Source organism: Pinus tabuliformis, chromosome 9, assembly GCF_031772625.1.
Source record: "Pinus tabuliformis cultivar Carrire ecotype Pingquan chromosome 9, CPIR1, whole genome shotgun sequence".
Lineage (NCBI taxonomy): Eukaryota > Viridiplantae > Streptophyta > Pinopsida > Pinales > Pinaceae > Pinus > Pinus tabuliformis.
Window position 1 is genome coordinate 1,635,529,867 of NC_142307.1, and position 19,553 is coordinate 1,635,549,419.

Below are 19,553 nucleotides of genomic sequence, written 5' to 3' on the forward strand. Positions count from 1 at the left end.
TCTGTCCAACAGTTGTCCGAATGTTTTGAGAAAGAACAATAGTGGTGTTTTGAGAAAGAACAATAGTGGTAGCCAGAGTGATTCAAATAGCCTTGGGAGGCCTGTTCCTAGATCTATGAGAACCTTCCGTTCCCGATTTGATGAGGGAGTAGGTAAAGCCAAAGCAGTGGAAAGCAGAGCTTTTAGTGGTCCTTGACCTTCAATTCAAACTCGGATTATAAAAGTGTTGACTAAAATTTGGATTATAAAAGTGTTGATTTTCTAATATGAAACCATAGATGAAATGTGAGAGGATACATCCTTGATGAAGGGGCTTTTCTCTCTCCTGAAGACACTGGAAATAGACTAAAAAGTGAGAAACGAGTTCATGAATTAACCTAAAAAATCTCATTCCCAGGTTAGTTAATCTGTGAGTACAGTTGCAGTTCCTGTTTCTCATAGTTGTGTGATGTTTTCTTTTTGAAGTTTTGTCTCTCTTGCAACCATTTCACTCTAGTTTTCTACGCCAAGAGCATTTCCTCTAATAGACCCTGCTACTATCTACAGATTTATTAGACTTGTTTAACCAACTTGTTGACCTGATAATATCATGATGTCTGTGGCCGCCGATCCCCATTCCAAGCACTATTCATATAATAAGTCACAGTTTGATTGCAACAATTCTCTGTCCAACAGTTGTCCGAATGTTTTGAGAAAGAACAATAGTGGTAGCCAGAGTGATTCAAATAGCCTTGGGAGGCCTGTTCCTAGATCTATGAGAACCTTCCGTTCCCGATTTGATGAGGGAGTAGGTAAAGCCAAAGCCAAAGCAGTGGAAAGCAGAGCTTTTAGAAGAACATGGGCAAAGTAGGAGCGCGTGGAATGTATCGCCATTATTAAAAACAGTTGCAACATCATGTACTCTTGAAACTGAAAATTTGGAGATTATTTATATAAGTTTGGTAGAAGATTTGGAATCAACATCAACGGAGTTGCAAAGGAAGGCAGTAGCACAGTTGAGGTTATATACAAAAAAATAACTTGGAGAATAGGATTATGATAGCTAATGTAGGGGTTGTAAATCCTTTAGTATCATTGTTACATTCTGTGGATCCTCTAACACAGGAAAATGCAGCCACTGCTCTGTTGAATTTGTCTCTTTATGAAAACAACAAGTTTGAAATAACAGAAGCTGGAGCTATCAAGCCCCTTATACATGTACTAAAGTCAGGAACATCAATAGCGAAAGAGAATGCAACTTGTACTCTTTTGAGTCTGTCACTCATAGAGGATAATAAAGTTACAATAAGAGCTTCCGGTGCGATTCCTCCCTTGGTAGCTCTGCTTATTAATGGTTCCTTAAGAGGGAAAAAAGATGCAGCTACAACCCTTTAACCTTATAAGCTTATGGAGAATAAAGGTCCAAGGCATGCAGTTCTTCCCTTGGAGTCTGTAACCTCCATTTCAATGCATATCTACATGCTTTCTTCTTGTCTCTGTTGGGACTTCAAAAAAAGCTGACCGTAATATGAAAATAAGTAGTTCAAAATATACCAACTTCAACAGAAAGGAAAAGAGAAGCCATACCTGAAAACTTGAATGAATGCAAGTTCCAGAGATTATAGGTGTCTTCGCTAAACTGGATCTTGGTGCTCCTGTAGCTGTTCGGCTGCACAAGAAAAGATATTAGTGCTCCTGTAGCTGTTTGGCTTCACAAGAAAATAGTTGTTCTGCTTCACGATCTCCCTTAATACATGCCCTGGTGCGGCTTTCATACTCTGTGCAGCTACACAAGGTAAAACCCTATCAATATCGAAAAAATAAAATTTTATATTCATAATACTGGAGGCAGAATTCACATTCTGAGCAGGAAAATGCCAACTAAGCTAATGGAATACCATGGTGGAGGGCTTCAATGAGACATTTCGTGAACACGAAACCTTCTCTCGTAGAGACAAGCTAGACAACGACAAGCAAGAAACTTGCTAGACAGGAATGCAAATGAGAGGAGGGTTTCTGCCATGGTCATCAACCTTCATTCTGCAACGCAAGCCCGTTGCAAGCCATGGCCATCAACTTTCATTCGGTAATGCAATCCTGTTTCAAGCCATGCTGTTCTACCTTCACTCTGTAACGCAAGCTTTCAGGTTCGCTGGTCGAAGAAAAAGAACTCTGCGATTCCATATTCCGCCAACAACTGCGATTCCATATTCCACCAGGGATAGTAATATCTGGTTGTTCCCTTCAGCTTCTCGCTCGGGAACTTGTACCGGAACTTCCTCTTTTTACGGGAGCAATTAACTGTATAACACAAAATATTATTTGGCGGCACTAGAGATGTTAACAATCCAATGGATGATATTAACTTAATCGTCTAACACAACGATCGAATGGCTCACGACTGCACACGTTGGCATGAGAGGGTACTTAGTCTCAGAGGGAACGCCTTACGGCGTAATAAGGAATTATGGTGTAAAAAATTCAACCAAAACCAAAACAAGGAAAACCACAACAACCCAAAAACCTAAAATATGGGCATTACAATAAACCCTATTTTCCACATAGTTTGTGTTTTGTCTTGGATTTCATGGTGAAATAATAAAGAATTATGATATAAAAAATTCAACCAAAACCCAAATAAGGAAAATAATCAGAAACCAAATATACATGGATTACCTTGATAGAGAAGCCGATGAGTCGTCATATTGGGATCCATATTACATTCCTTTAGCATTGTGTATATCCCCTGATCCGAGTGATTCCCTCATATTTCCTTTATATCATGTATGATTTTCTGAAAACTAGACAGAATCGAAATCCTGGGATCCATATTAAATTTCTTTAGCATTGTGTATATCCCCTGATCCGAGTGATTCCCTCATATATCCTTTATATCTTGTATGATTTTTTGAAAACTAGATGCAATCGAAATCCCCCCACCACAAGTTCTTATAGGGTGGCTGATTTTTTTGTGCTTCCTATGATAATGACCACCTATTCTTATAGCGTGGCTGATTTTCGTTGTGCTTCCTATAATACTCACGGCCGTCTCTTCCAAGGAAACATACCCTTCCGAGGGTTTTTTTCCTGAACCCAAAATGACCCACAAGATACTTGAACAAAAGATTTGTTTGGATCTAAGAAGCCAAATCCACCATCCGTTAATATACATGATTCCAAAATTTCTACCCTCCCTCTCTTCCACTGTAGGGACGGAGGCACAAAGTCTAATACCACTAAGGCACAAAACCGAACTCAGAAAATTAAATAAAGAATAAAGAGAAGAATGAACGAATAATACCTGGATCTTCGTTTTTGGTAGCCTTTCCTCGTGTTTCTTTTGATATTGTTATCATATAAAGGGTTACATGCAAGCATGTGCCCAACAACGCACAAAGTTATTTATATATTTTATTTAACTATAAGTACAATGTTTGGTTTTTTCGGAGTTTCATAGAGGCTTATTTTTGGTACATTTTATCATGTTATTTTTCTTTTAATTCATCATTGTTGTTTATGATACCAAAATATAGGTGGAATCATATAATAACATTATTTATTTAAAAATGGTTCCATGGTGAGTAGCATCTATACATGTAGTTTTGTTTATTGTTAAATATATTTTTAGGGTATGGGGTAGATCTCACGTAAATGTAAATGTAAATATTTAACATGTAATGAGGGTATGGGGTTAGATCTCATGTAAACAACCTAGTATTAGGTATGGGATAGATCTCACATAAATGTAAATGTAAATGTAAATGTGAATGTAAATATAAACGTAAACATTTAACATGTAATATTTAACATTTAACATTTAATATTTTTAATCTAGTATGGACTCTATTTAACAATCAATCTATTATGTATAAACACAATATAAATTTAAAATATAAAGAGTTTTACTAACACTCAAAAAAGATATATGGTAAATAAATAAAAATAAAAATAAACCTCAGGTATGGTAAATAAATAAAACCTCTTTTTATACTTGCTCCATAGGTATAGTAAATAAAGAAAAATATGCCAAATGCCATTTTAATACCACGGTCTAAATACCATGAGCCAAATGTCACATTTATAAAAGATTTATAAAGAGGCATGGTAAATAAATAAAAATATATAAAATAGGATTATAAAACAACATCTAATTATATACGAAGTCTATGGGCCAAATACCATGGTAGATAAAAGAGGTATGGTAATTAATAAAAATATAATTAAACCAAAGGTATGGTAAATAAATAAAACCTCTTTTTATATTTACTCCATAATCCTCTTTATATTTAGGAACACTACACAAGAGTTTTTATTTAGGTGAAGCCTATAGGCTAAATTATTATTAATCCCATGAAAAAAAACATTATTAACCCTAATATTAATATTAAAATATTCATATTATTATTATTATTAAATCTAATATTCATATTATAATATTATAATATTAATATTATTAAATTTAATAACTTTGGAATAATACAATATTAAATTTGTTATATTATAATATATATTAACTATAGATATATATGTAAGGGAAGAACAAAGACATAGAGTGCCAGAGGTGGAGAGATAGGGAGAGTTGGAGATAAATTGAAGGAGAGGGGAGAGGAGGAATGAAGAGAGAGAGAGAGGGAGAGGAGTGAAAGAGGTAGAGAAGGGTAAGAGAAGGAGAGGGAGGCATAAAGATGAAGGGGGTAGAGAGAGAAGGAGAGAGGGAGGGATATAGTGAGAGGATTGGAGTGGAGAGAGAGATAGAGGGAGAGATGGGGGAAGATAGAGGAAGGTAGGAGAGGAAGGGAGTGAGGAAGGAAGATAGAGATGACTTAAGAGAGGAGAAGAGAGGGATGGATAAAGAGATGGAGTTGGAGGGGGAGAGAGGGAAGGAAGAAGAAAGACATAGAGATTGAGAAGTGGAGAGAGAAAGGGAGTGACAAGCGAGAGATTGAGAGAGAGTGTTTGTTTAGGGGTGAGATAAAGAGACAAAGAAGGAGAGATGGAGATGAGTGGGGAGATCATGAGAGAGAAGGAGAGAGGAAGGGATATAGTAACATAGTTGGAGAGAGAGAGAGAGAGAGAGAGAGAGAGAGGATTGGAGGGAAAAGAGAGAGAGAGAAAGAGTGATGGGGGGAGAGAGAGAGGGAGGTTGGAGAGAAATTGAGAGAGAGGACTTGAGAGAGACGGGGAGAGTGATGGGTGAAGAGAGAGGATTGGAGAGAGAGAGAGAGATAGGGAGAATGATGGGGGAAGGGAGAGGGAGGTACAAGAGAAATGGAGAGAGAGGAAGATCGAGTGAGATAGGAGGACAGAGGGAGGTTGAGACGAGGAGAGGGAGGGATAGAGAGATGGATTTGGAGGAGGGAGGAGGAAGGGAAGAATAAAGACATAAAGAGTGAGAAGTGGAGAGAGATACGGAGTGACAAAGGAGATATGGAGAGAGATTTTGTATGTTTGGGGGTGAGATAAATAGATAAAGAAGGAGAGGTGGAGAGAAGGGGGGATAGGAGGAGAAAAAATGAGAGAGGGAGGGATATAAAACAATGTTGGATGGTGAAGAGAGAGAGAGAGAGAGAGAGAGAGAGAGTTGCGAGATAAAGGGAGAGAGCTGAAGGAAGAGATGTGATGTGAGAGAGTGGAGAGAGGGAGGGAAAGAGAGATGAAGTTGAGGGAAAGAGGGATGAAGTTGGAGGGGGAGAGAGAGGAAAGAAAGGAGAAAGCCATAGAGAGAGAAAGGCGAGAGAGAGGGAGAGGTAAGGAATATGGAGAGAGAGTGACAGAGGTGAGCAGGAGGAAAGAGAGAGAGAAGCGAGGGAGAGGGAGATCATGGAAAGAGAGAGAGAGAGAGGGAGAGGACAATGGAGGGATAAATAGATAGATTGGAGAAAGACAGTGTATGTTTTGTGGGTGATATAGAGAGACAAAGGGATATAGAGATATTGATGGAAGGTGAAGAGAGGGAAGAAGAGAGATGTGGAGAGAGAGAGCGAGGGACAAAGAGATTCATAGATATGGAGTGAGAGAGTGTGTGTCTGGGGGGGTGAGATAGAGAGACAATTGAGAGATGGAAGGAGATATAGATATAGATGCGGGGGGGAGAGAGGGAATAATATTTCTTGTACTATATGCATTTATTTCAGTGTGGATGGTGATTTGTAATGCTATTTTATTTCTTGCACTAGATGTATTGATCTTAGTGTACATGTTGATTTCTAATTATATTTTATTGCTTGCACTAGATGCATTGATTTCAATTTAGATGATTTATAATCCTATTTGATTGATTGCACTAAGTGAATTGATTTTAGTGTAGTTGGTTATTTCTAATCTTATTTGATTGCTTGCACTAGATTTATTGATTTCAATGTAGATGTTTATTTCTACTTATATTTGATTCCTTACACCAGATGCATTGTTTTCAATGTAGATGATTTCTAATCCTATTTGATTGTTTGCGCTAAATGCATTGATTTTAGTGTAGCTGGTAATTTCCAATCCTATTTCATTGCTTGCACTAAATGCATTTATATCAATGTAAGGTTGGCTTCTAATCCTATTTGCTTACTTAAAGTAGATGCATTGATTTAAGTGTAGATGTTGGTTTCTAATCCTATTTTCTTACTTAAACTAGATGCATTGATTTAAGTGTATATGTTTATTTGTAATCTTATTTGATTGTTTGCATTAGATTCATTGATTTTAGTATAGAAGTTGTTTTCTAATATTATTTGATTTCTTGCATTAGATGCATTTATTTTAGTGTAGATGTTGATTTCTGATTTGATGTAATTTTATGCATGATGGTACGTTAATTTTAAACTGCTTGGATTAACAATGTGCAGTGATTTCAGTGTAAGCATAAAATGATGTACATTGAATTTTATGTTTTAGTGATTCAATTTTTTAATATTGGAGAGAAAGAGAGACATGGTATGATATTTACTACAACATCTTGAGCTAAATATTTAAATGTTTTAAGATTTCAACTGTCCTTTTCATATAATCGATATGAAAAGTGAAAACTAACAAGGGTGAAAATAAGAATAGTACAAGAAAATAGTTTAAGATTGATCACAAAGAAGACTATGTGTAATAGATTGAATCCTTATTATTCACATTTTATATCATTCAACACTATTACATTGGCACTTTGCATTCAAATATTTTATTTCATCATTTTCATCCTTAAAGATATTAATAATATTTATCATCCCAACACACTGACCTAACTAAGAAAATTTTACATTAAAATGACCACATTAATCTCATACGTATTTAACATATTTAAAATGATTATATTGGTATTATATGTATTTACATATTATTGATCAAATTAATCATAGATTAGATAGATTTTCCTTGGCCGCACATCACTGAAACCAACCTAGATCCATCTTAATTATGTATCTATCAAGCACCAAGAGGGATCAAGTCTCTCAAGGTTCAAAACTTTCCTCAAGTTTCTCACTCAAAAAAAGAGGTTTACATCTCGAAATACATGATCCCTCTTGATGCTTGATAGATCTAGAGTTAAGACGAATCTAGTTTTTAAAATAATTAAGAAAACCATTTTGTGTTATTATGTTGCTTGTTTCATAAAAGAGAATGGGTGTTTCATTGTGTTGATAGTGGTATTAAGTGAACACTTCTTGATCAAAGTTCATACCCTCACATTAGCACTACCACTTTGCAAGACGAAGAAGAAATGTGAAATAGATGTGCAACCCACTAAATAAGTTGGCAAAGTTGTTGAAACATATAGATGTGGTCATGTCATGTTGCAAAAGGAGGGGCTGACCCACTCCAATTTTCGATAATTTGTCAACCTTTGAATTTAATTCCATGTGAATGTGATTAAATGATATAACCATAAACATTCTAATAAGATCCATAATTCAATCATCCTGTATTCTAATAAATAGGTGTATAAGGAAGTATAACCTTTCATCCAATCTATAATAAAAATTGAATCCCCTATCACTTGTAAGTTTAGATTGTTGAAGTGATACAATTAAAATGACTAACATAGATGCTTCATTTGTATTACTGTGGTTATTGTTAGGTAGTTGTATTTTTGTTCCTAGACTAAATTAGTCATTCACGTTACTCATTTTTAGTAGTATTACTCATTAGCTAGTCGTATATTTTAACTTGAGACTAAATTAGTCATTTATGTTAGTAGTTTTTAATTGGGTCTCTTAATATTTCTAATTTTTGGTAGTATTTCACTTGGAAAAGTTGTGGTGATTAACTTTTTTAGTCACCTAGTCACTAATTTCACCATTTTCTACTAGTGTACTAATAGTCCACAGGTCTCTAACAATGAGTCTCATAATTCCCTTATTGGTGTTACTCATTCAGAGATTGTTTCTCAATCAAACCCTCAAGAAGCATCTACCTCTCATACATTCTTGGAAATCTGCATATCTTATGTGCTAAAGGTTAAACACTATTTTGTAGAACACCTAAGAAAGTGAGTTTCATATCCTACTCCTTTAAAAAAACCATCGAAAAAAGCTATTCCTTTTTATATAGAATCATATGTTGTTTCCTTATATTTACATCATTCAATAATCCTAACTCATGCCCAAAGTAAAATATTAGGTGTATAACTGGTAAAGGATATTGTTGTAAAACCAAAATCTATTGATACTCAAATACCTCTTGAGTTCCTCCTGAGTTAGAGGAATCTACTCTACAAACTCAAATTATTATTCCCAAACCTATTCCATCTTCTAGTTCTCCACATAACCATCCTGTAACAATTGCTTCTCCTCTTTCTTGTACTGTCACTTTTATTGTTCCCAGAATGGTTAGATTACAAGGACAACTCAAAAGAACATGGGAAAGTCTTGGCTCCATCAACATTATGGGTGATTAGCATGATTTTCCTAAGCACTGAGAATGATTTTTACCCAAATTTAATCATAACAAAAAGGAATCCCCTGAAGGCTATATTAACAATTTTATGTTAGTTTTTAATCTATGAAAAATGAGGATGTTGTTTGTATACTATTTCATTATACTACCCGGTACTTTCACTAAGAAGACTGGTGATCCTAAGTCACTAGCTACTATATTCATTGAGCTTTCTATATTAAAAATGAGTCCAAATGAAAAGATTAATTATTTCAATCAAAGACATCTTAATCTTCTTAACATAATTAAGATACTTCTAAATGTACAGATGATTTTTGAATTTAATTATATACAACTACCCTTTCTACATCTATTACCATATTGGTAAAGCATGTAGTTGAAGTTACCTTCGCTGAAACTATGTAGGAAGATATGAATATACAAAAAAAGTGCTCAATATTGTTAAAAGGACTTTAGTAGATGAAAAAAAGCCTCCTTCACTGGAAAATGAAGTTACTTTCAAGCAGGAGAAAAAAGGTAAATATGCTTTTGATACGGAAATCTTGTAAAAGGTAATCAAAAATCTAGAAAATTAAGTTTTACATCTTTAGAAATAGGTTGCACAAGAATATTCCTATAAAATACCTTTGAGGATTTTTTTTAAGAGAAATCCTCAAAGCCCCCTTGGAGGTTAGATTTACTATACCTAGCTGCCGATGGTACACCGCCTTAGATTACTCCAGACGCAGAGACGGAATGAACACCAAGTCTTTTATATTAATTGCATCCACAAAAGTATAACAAAGTCAGGTCTCAATGAGACTCAGCGATCAAAGTTTATTCCGAGAGTGTAAAATTACAAAAGCAAATCCTCCTCCTCTGATCTTTGGTTTCATTTAAATAGAGAAAGATCAGAGCATAGATAATTACAACATGATAAATTTGGGTTGATTCTAACCAGATGATCAACAAGAAAATATATTCCCTCTCATCTCTTCAACAAAAGCAAGACGAATTTGGGTTTACAGCTGAGATTTGGAGGGCGGCTGCAACTGCAAATCTGAGAAAATCGTGCTCAAAGAACCCTGCGTTTCTCCCTGTACAAGCCGAATTTGGGAAAACTGTTCATTTCGAAGATAATTGGGCCCGTTCTGGACAAAACCCATGTTCCGGATTTTCCAAATTCGTCTTCATTTTCTCAGAATCGTAACCGCAAAACTGTCACTCCTTAAAACAGCGAATTTCTGAGTTGGCTGATTTAAAAATCAAATCTTCAATCTGGAAGTTACTTTGGAGGCTAAAAATGGTAAATAAGGTTACAACCAACTTATTAGAACTATCATTGGTAAAATAATGCATAATAATCAATTTATTAGAAATAAAGGAGAATAAATAATATTTATTCATGAGAGCATAAATAATTAATAAAATGGATTTAAATGATAAATTATAATAAATGGCATGGTGAAGAATGGTAGAAATGGGTGAAATAAATGTTCACAAGTGACAATAATAATGGTATATTAACGACTCTACACACCCCCACACTCAATATATTGCATGTCCTCATGCAACGAAAACTGAATATATTGCATGTCCTCATGCAACCCAAAGACAAAAACTCATGTGTTAACCAAGCAATAAAAAAATATGTTCATCTCAGCTGATGAAATGGATAGAACAAATGAATTCTTCCTTAATTAATGAATATTCACTTTTGGTAATCTTGATGAAGGCATAACAATTTTTACATTGACATTCAATTATATGTATATATGAAGTTGCAACAAAATATGATATATGTAACAGCAAACTTCATGAACCATTTTCTCAAAAACTACAAACCGGCTTTTGTTGAAATTTGGCAAGTAAATTTATAATATATGAATGCCTTTATGATCCAAAAATCAGATTGTTTTGATGCATGGATCATGAGATATAGACAAAATGGCTGTAGGTGAGAGTGCATGATTTCCGAAATTTTATGAACCACTATTTCTTGAAATTGTGTGGGTTTGTATTAATGATAGGTATGTGTTTTCCAAAAATTACAAGAATTGGGTTCATAGTTTTAAAAATATGTGGAAATCAAAAAATGAAATTGTATGCCTTAAATAAGGAAGAAAGTAGAAAGTATCCATCATGCATAGCAACTCCTCCCCCTCTCTGAAAAATTAGCATGTCCTCATGCGATGCTAGAAAACAAATAGAGGTGGTTGCTACCAGCTGTTGAATTCTACGCTTGGTGTAAAACAATCATGAAATAAGGGAGGTGTTGAGAGTGAATAAGAAGAGCAATGAATGATAAAGAATATGAATGACATGGTGATCAGAAAAAATGAAGGAACACTCCCCCATACTCGGAAATGATATGCTGCTGAAAAAAGGGAAAGTGGTAAAGATGTGGAATGAAAGATGACAAATAATGCTCAAAATAGATTTTGATGAAATTCTCCTAAATTCATAATAAATTAGAAAACTATGCGATTTTACCTCAAGTTTTACCTCCAAAAAAAATGTGGAATGACATATATGGACTGGCAGTTGTTGAAGCTGATGTAGATAGAGTTGGTGCTGAAAGTGATGCAAAAGGTGGAATCCGGAAAAGCACATCATATCTGAAGAATTGTTCACGTTCACGAGCCTCTACTGTGAAGTGCAATAGTGTGGTCATGCTACGAATAGAATTGCCCCTGCATACTTGTTGTTCTCCTGTAAACAAAGCACTATTTTGCATACAATGTTCTTGAATCCGTAATGTTAGTTTTGAATATAAATAGATAAGATGCATGCAAAATTTCAATTAGAAAAACTTATGTATACATGCAATACTAATATGTTGTCAAATCAACAAGGTAGGGCAAAGTGGAGTAATCATATCGCATGCAATCCCATAATGCATACATCCCCCCCTCCAATTGGAAAATGGGTTCCATAACCATAAAGCATATGAAAGGGGTGGTGCTGACGGCAAGGCAATGGAATGAACAATATATCAGTAAGGGAGGCAGAGTACACTTATCAATGATAGGACGGTGAAAGTTACGGTTATTTTGAGAGCAAAGTGTGTAAAGATAGTTATGAATAAGAGATAGGACGCTCTGGATTGATGATAGTTTATACAAAACGAAAAAGGACAACAATATGCTAAAAAGATGCTTTGCTGATGGTATTCTAGCTGAAAATGATGTGATTGATCATAAAACAATTTCTCATGCATAAAGGTTCAAACAGGGAAAAAGTTAAGGAAATAACTTCTCTGATAAAAAGAAAATAAGAAAAGGGTATTATAATAATAATTGACGATAAGATATAACTTCAATACCATAAGCAGAGCCGCTGCTGCCAGCAGGCGTCCATAGCCCCGGCAGGGTTGCTTTTTAACCCATATGAGCCAGGATCCTCAACTTATAAATGGAGAGTTTTAGTGCTGTTTTACAGAAGAGATCAGTGTGCTAGCGTGGTAACCAGATAACCACACTGCCATTCACTAGGAGGTAGCAAAAGTGATCAGGCCGGCTCGTGATGAGACCTCCTGTTCCAAGGATAATTTGGCTATCCAATGGATCATAACCCTGGTGTGGTGGCCATAATGGGAATGTCACTTTATTACAGCCTTATGAACATGGTAGGCTGGCTCGTAATGAGACCCCCTATCCTCCATCTGCGAACAAAATTTTGTTATTATTACACATTTTTATGATAAAAAGAGGGAGGCTCAATACTCCTTAAGAGCAGGGATGGCAGAAGAAGTTGAACATGTCAATATAAAAAAATATACCCATAATCTCATTTATTACAGACAGAGAAGATTATAACCAGGAAGGGTGGAACCAACATGGTATTAAGATGATCAATCAATATCATGTACAGCAAAAACAATGCAGTAAAGTAATATATAAATAATTGTGTCCCTTTTTGAAAAGAATCTAACATCAAGGAGTTGTCCTGTTAAAGATCATAACGTAAATGATAATACTTGCTTCAAAAGAATCCATAATTCTTGTCCTCATAAAAGTAGTGTACTTCATGCCATGAAAGAGAATCAGGAGAATGTGGTTGAGCTGACTATGAATAATCCCACAAGAGAAAGAAAAGGGTTGCCCTCAAAAATATTCCCAAAGTGTTGCTCTTTTGAATGAACAACAAAAACACTCACAAAGCGGTGTTTCGTGTAAGGATCATCAAAGAAAATGCACACCAAAAAAACAAAAATACATACAAAAAACGTGAAAATGCAAATGTCGTTCGAAAAATCACAAATGCTGTTTCTTCTGAGAAAGGAACAACAAAGACACTCAAATGTTGTTCCTTTTCGCAAAGGATGAGCAAAAACACACAAGTGCTGTTCATTTTCGCAAAGGAACAGCAAAAACATGCACGTGCTGTTCCTTTTCGCAAAGGAACAACAAAAAAACATGCAAGTGCTGTTCCTTTTTGAAAAGGAACAGCAAAATCACACAAATGTTGTTCCATTTCGAAAAGGAACAGCAAAAACACATAAATGCTGTTCCATTTTGAAAAAGAACAGCAAAAATACACAAATGTTTTTCCATTTCGAAAAGGAACAACAAAAACACACAAATGCTATTCCATTTCGAAAAGGAACGACAAAAACACACAAATGCTGTTCCATTTCGAAAAATGAATAGCAAAAACACAGAAATGCTGTTCCATTTCGAAAAGGAACAACAAAAACACAGAAATGTTGTTCCATTTCGAAAAGGAACAACAAAAACATAGAAATGCTGTTCCATTTCGAAAAGGGACAGCAAAAACACGCAAGTGCTGTTCCTTTTTGAAAAGGAACAACAAAGTCACACAAGTGCTGTTCCATTTCGAAAAGGAACAGCAAAAAAACACAAATGCTGTTCCATTTTGAAAAGGAACAGCAAAAACACGCCAGTGCTGTTCCATTTCGAAAAGGAACAACAAAAACACGCAAGTGCTGTTCCTTTTGGAAAAGGAACAACGAAGTCACACAAGTGCTGTTCCATTTCGAAAAGGAACAACAAAATCACACAAATGCTGTTCCATTTCGAAAAGGAACAGCAAAAACACACGAATGCTGTTCCATTTCGAAAAGGAACAGCAAAAACACACGAATGTTGTTCCATTTCGAAAAGGAACAGCAAAAACACACAAATGCTGTTCCATTTCGAAAAGGAACAACAAAAACACGCAAGTGCTGTTCCTTTTTGAAAAGGAACAGCAAAAACACACAAACGCTGTTCCATTTCGAAAAGGAACAGCAAAAACACACGAATGCTGTTCCATTTCGAAAAGGAAGAGCAAAAACTCGCAAGTGCTGTTCCTTTTTCAAAAGGAACAGCAAAAACACGCAAGTGCTGTTCCTTTTTGAAAAGGAACAGCAAAATCACACAAATGCTGTTCTATTTCGAAAAGGAACAGCAAAAATAGCAAAAACACGCAAAGAATGAATTAGTTGTTCACTGCATTGATACTGAGGATGAATTGCACTTTGAATGAAGCAACACCTGAAACACAAAATATAAAAGAAATTAGAAAAAACAACATTTTATTTGAAAACAATATGTAAATTAAGTTACAACAGCTATGATATTATGTAAAAAAAATGATCTTTTTGAAAAAATGTTTTCGCAGTAGTAACAAGACATGAATCTTGAAATTGAAATCAATTCTTCATTTGTTCTATTATGAATCCGTTGGGTAATGATTTGGATAAAATTCCTTTGTTTTATAAAAACTTCTTTGAAAAATCACTCGTCCATAAATTGACCTTCTTTATTTTCCCAAGAACTGCAAAAAACGAGTATCTACCTGCAATAAAGCATTAAATCATGAAGAAAGAGAGGTGTACGGGCTCCCTTAATCCAAGAATTATGCAAAAAACAACAAGTAGTTATTCTGTATAACAAATCCATAGAGAAAATAACAAAGTAAAATTTATTTGTTACCTGCGGGAGAGCAGTGGTCGACCATACTAACCAGCAGTGTTTTAATCACAACTTCTTTGTTTTTCGTCCAAATTGAGTGATTCCAAAGCCAAATGAGAGCTAATTCAAAGGTTTATCTCCAGTAGAAACAGGTTTTAAGGATTCAATGATATGATATGTCAATTTTAGCTAGAACAACCTGCATAACATAGTCATTTTCGATTACCCGGCTTAGACCAACAGTTGATATTTCAAGCGTAACTTTTTCGTTTGATGTCGGATTCGAATGATTCAAATTGGAAATGAAAATAGATTCATTTATTGATCTTCAATAGAAACAGGTTTTGAAGACAAGAAGAATTGATAGGTCAAATACTTTAAGGAACAGCTGGAAAGACATAGTTTTAAGAGTGCTGATTTACGATAGGCAGTCAGTATTTTGATCATAACTTCCCCATACGATATCGAAAATGAGTGATTCCAATTGCATTGTAAACTATATTCATAGGGGAATCTATCATAGAAACAGGTTTTAAAAATTCATTCATTTAGGCCTCCAAAAACTGACTGTCCCAACTCTGTTCCTGAGCTGCCCGCTAGACATCCGGTCAATGTTTTGGCTCTAACTTTTTCGTTTCAAATCCAAATTGAGTGATTCAAATTGGATTGGAAAGTAGACATCAAGGGCGACTTAGGATAGAAACAGGTTTTAAAAATATGGTCATTTAGGCCTCCAAAAACTGACTGTCCCAACTCTGTTCCTGAGCTGCCCGCTAGACACCCTGTCAATGTTTTGGTTCTAACTTTTTCATTTCAAATCCAAATTGAGTGATTCAAATTGGGTTAGAAAGTAGACATCAAGGGCTACCTAGGGTAGAAATAGGTTTTAAAAATATTCACTTTTGGTCCCTCAAAACATGACTGTCCCGATTGTTATTCCCGAAAGTTCATCAAGCCCGCAAGCCAAAAAATGATATTCAAGCATTTTTTTTAAATTGGTGGTAAAAATGAAAATGAGTGTTTGTAGAAATTATTATTTCTATTATGATTCATCTACATACACAAATAGATTGAAATATTTATCACCAATGTTGATTTCAATAGCGTGTTGCAACAAAAGAAACAACTAGTTTTACAAAATGTGTTTATTTCTTTATTTATTTTTATTTTCTCCACTATCCTACTCTTCTTTGAGAATTGAATATGTTTATGTATAAGAGTATTTCCAGTGGAACCATGTTAGAAATAAGGCCTCATGTATGCACATACCTAAATTCGAAAAATGCATGTTGATAAAAATTAGGGTATGAGAAGCCAACTTCCCTTGAAAAGATGATTTCAAAAATTTTGAAGTATGGAGTGATGATGCAAACACGTGATGGAGTGAAACCAATCTTCAATATATCCGTTACTTTCTTGATTTCCCATCATACCATGAAGTTCTTGAGCTTTGAAAATGGTTTGTTGGCGTAACCTACAAGAAACCCCATTTTTTCCATAGCTTCTACAATTTTTGAATTTAAAACATTCTGAATCTCATTATAAATTTTCTTTGATAGCGCATGTGAGATAGAATGGGTGGGAAGGGTGGCTCAATTTGGCAGTTCAACACTGTAAGCATGTTGTACTGGTTTATTGCGGTGAAGGTGTGGAATTAGTTGAGCAGGAAATTCAAAAAAATGTTGGGCAGTTTCTTACCATAACAGAAGATGTCCTTCATGTGTTCCTTCGAAGCTCCTTCTTCCAATATTCCTGTCAATTAGTTAGTGAAATGGGTGGTGCTTACATCACCACTTGAGTGAAATTATGTGATTTATTTTTCAAAATTTCTATTTTTTTCCTAGTCATTCACAAAAATTCAAACATCTACTTCTACACAATAAAGCAAGAGCAAATCTGTTAGGAAAGCGGACAGTGGAGCAGGGCTTTTACATGCTCCGTACGCAGGTTCTTACCTTCCGTTTTTAAAATCCAACTCTTCCCTAACAGACACTCATCAGATTCACACTACTCTTTAGAAATAGCTACACTCTCCCCGGCAACGGCGCCAAAATGTGGGGCGATAAAAAGGTGTCTTGTGAACTCCTAATTACCTCACATTAATTATCAACCCAGGGACGACTTTTTATTTCTAGAGTGTACTCTGTCTGAGGTGGCTACTTACTTAAGAGTAATGTTTTGCAGTATAGTGCTCAAAACCCAAAAGTAAATGAATGCTTGAAACAAAATCGAATTGAAACAGCAAGAAACTGAAATGTCTTAAACTAAATCATTCATTCAAACAACCATCAATCGAGGATATAGTAGCAATAACTTATTCCTCTAGAAATTGATGCAAAAGGAATTAGAGTATGGATCATGGATCTGGGAGCATAATAGCGTCTGCTGTGTCTCACGACAGCCTTGATCCTCCTCCCACACTAAAACAGTAAAGGCAAATAAATAAATCAGCAAAAAGTAAAACGGAACAGCGAAATGGAAATGGGACAACAATAAATGATGCAGCAGTGAAATGGAACAGCAATAATCAAATGGAACAACAGCAATCAAATGGAACTGCAAACTCAACTGGAACAGCAAACTCCGATGTATGTACGCATTCTATACTATTGTAGCGATCCGAGAGTAATGTATGATGTGACTATGTTTCTGAACAAAGTGATATTATCTTCAAGCCTCACAAATACTTATTTTATATGAATCCAATAATGATAACATTCATACCAATATCTTGCTGTAGAAATGGATGCAGTTCGAATAGATTCAGTTTGTGTAATACAGAGACGTGAATTAAAGAACTTATTCAGATTCAGATATTAATTAAGAAGCATAGTCTATCATATAAAAGATATATCGGATTACTGAAACAAGAGAAATAAGCAAACCACACAAATCACCGTATGATACAAAGGCAAGTGTCCTCCGAAGCCGGGCCCTTAGCTGCCGATGGTACACCGCCTTAGATTACTCCAGACGCAGAGATGGAATGAACACCAAGTCTTTTATATTAATTGCATCCACAAAAGTATAACAAAGTCAGGTCTCAATGAGACTCAGCGATCAAAGTTTATTCCGAGAGTGTAAAATTACAAAAGCAAATCCTCCTCCTCTGATCTTTGGTTTCATTTAAATAGAGAAAGATCAGAGCATAGATAATTACAACATGATAAATTTGGGTTGATTCTAACCAGATGATCAACAAGAAAATATATTCCCTCTCATCTCTTCAACAAAAGCAAGACGAATTTGGGTTTACAGCTGAGATTTGGAGGGCGGCCGCAACTGCAAATCTGAGAAAATCGTGCTCAAAGAACCCTGTGTTTCTCCTTGTACAAGCCGAATTTGGGCAAACTGCTCATTTTGAAGATAATTGGGCCCGTTCTGGACAAAACCCATGTTCCAGATTTTCCAAATTCGTCTTCATTTGCTCAGAATCGTAACCGCAAAACTGTCACTCCTTAAACCAGCGAATTTCTGAGTTGGCTGATTTAAAAATCAAATCTTCAATCTGGAAGTTACTTTGGACGCTAAAAATGGTAAATAAGGTTACAACCAACTTATTAGAACTATCATTGGTAAAATAATGCATAATAATCAATTTATTAGAAATAAAGGAGAATAAATAATATTTATTCATGAGAGCATTAATAATTAATAAAATGGATTTAAATGATAAATTATAATAAATGGCATGGTGAAGAATGGTAGAAATGGGTGAAATAAACGTTCACAAGTGACAATAATAATGCTATATTAACGACTCTACAATTGCAACTATGACTAAAACATACAATACTAAGAGATGGAACTGAGGGTTCCTCATTTCAATGATATTGGACCAAACCATTAGATTCATGGCACAAGCCATTCCCTACAAGCTATCGCTTAAGTGTTGAGTGAACAAGGTGCATGCAGGAGTCATTGTGGTTTCAGATCAATATCAACAATGGGAGTGGTTCACATTGGCTCCTTTTCCATTGTAGGAATTGAATATAGAATGTTTGGACACCAAGGAATTGAAGACAAAATTTCGTTACCCATGGCTATTAATTTTTAAAATACTAGTCAAATGGGAAAGGCCAGAACAATTCTAGCTAGTAGTGGATCCCCGAAAACCCATCGCGATGACCAAGTTTCAAAATTTCTAGGATTCTAACGAGCTTGATCATAAAAATATCAATATTATTGTGTTTTTCCTGTATGGGGACATGATATGATAGATCATTGAAGAGAGACCGTGTTTTCCTATCAAAAGAATGAAGAAGCATAAGGGTATACCAAAGCTTAAAGCTGGCCCTCACCATATCCGACTTTTATCGTGAAGAGACCCATATGAGGGTTGGGAAAGTAACCCTATAGATTGACCAGAAATGAAATCGAGGGTATAGTGGATGCATGGGAAATTGCATGGAGAGTCCCAAAGGAAGGTTCGTCTAAGGTCGAGAAAATATTGAGTGGGGAAGAAATAACTGGAACCCCCTCAAGGTAAGATCAAAAGGAATCTCACCCCAAGAGGAACTTGTAGCTCCCGAAGGGTAACCATAATTAGGGAAGAAGATATTACTCTTAAATAACAAAAGAAGTGCATCCACAACAAATAATAGGAAAAATAAAATGGCTACCCCTACATTCCCAGTCTAGACGGTATTGAACGAGGATGACTTCGAGTGCATTGGATAGCAAATGGAAGATTCCACTATGACCAGGTATGAAAAATTACAACAACTAATAAAAGATATGGATGCAAAAATAAATTTTTATTTAGTTACAACAATATTGGGATGTATACCTTCTAGGAAATCT

The 19,553-nt window shown here is 35.3% G+C and overlaps 1 long non-coding RNA gene across 2 annotated transcripts; it reads right to left on the reverse strand.

The window, feature by feature from the left end:
* Nucleotides 1-524: 524 nt before the first annotated feature.
* On the reverse strand, nt 525-2,194 carry LOC149155110 (uncharacterized). Of its 2 annotated transcripts, XR_016262546.1 has the most exons (3): nt 1,878-2,180; nt 1,567-1,765; nt 525-1,475 (listed from the first exon to the last, which is right to left on the reverse strand). It is a non-coding gene; the product is annotated as an uncharacterized LOC149155110 (long non-coding RNA). The 2 variants fall into 2 exon arrangements; XR_016262545.1 differs by having other exon boundaries at nt 525-1,765; nt 1,878-2,194.
* Between the last annotated feature and the right edge of the window lie 17,359 nt (nt 2,195-19,553).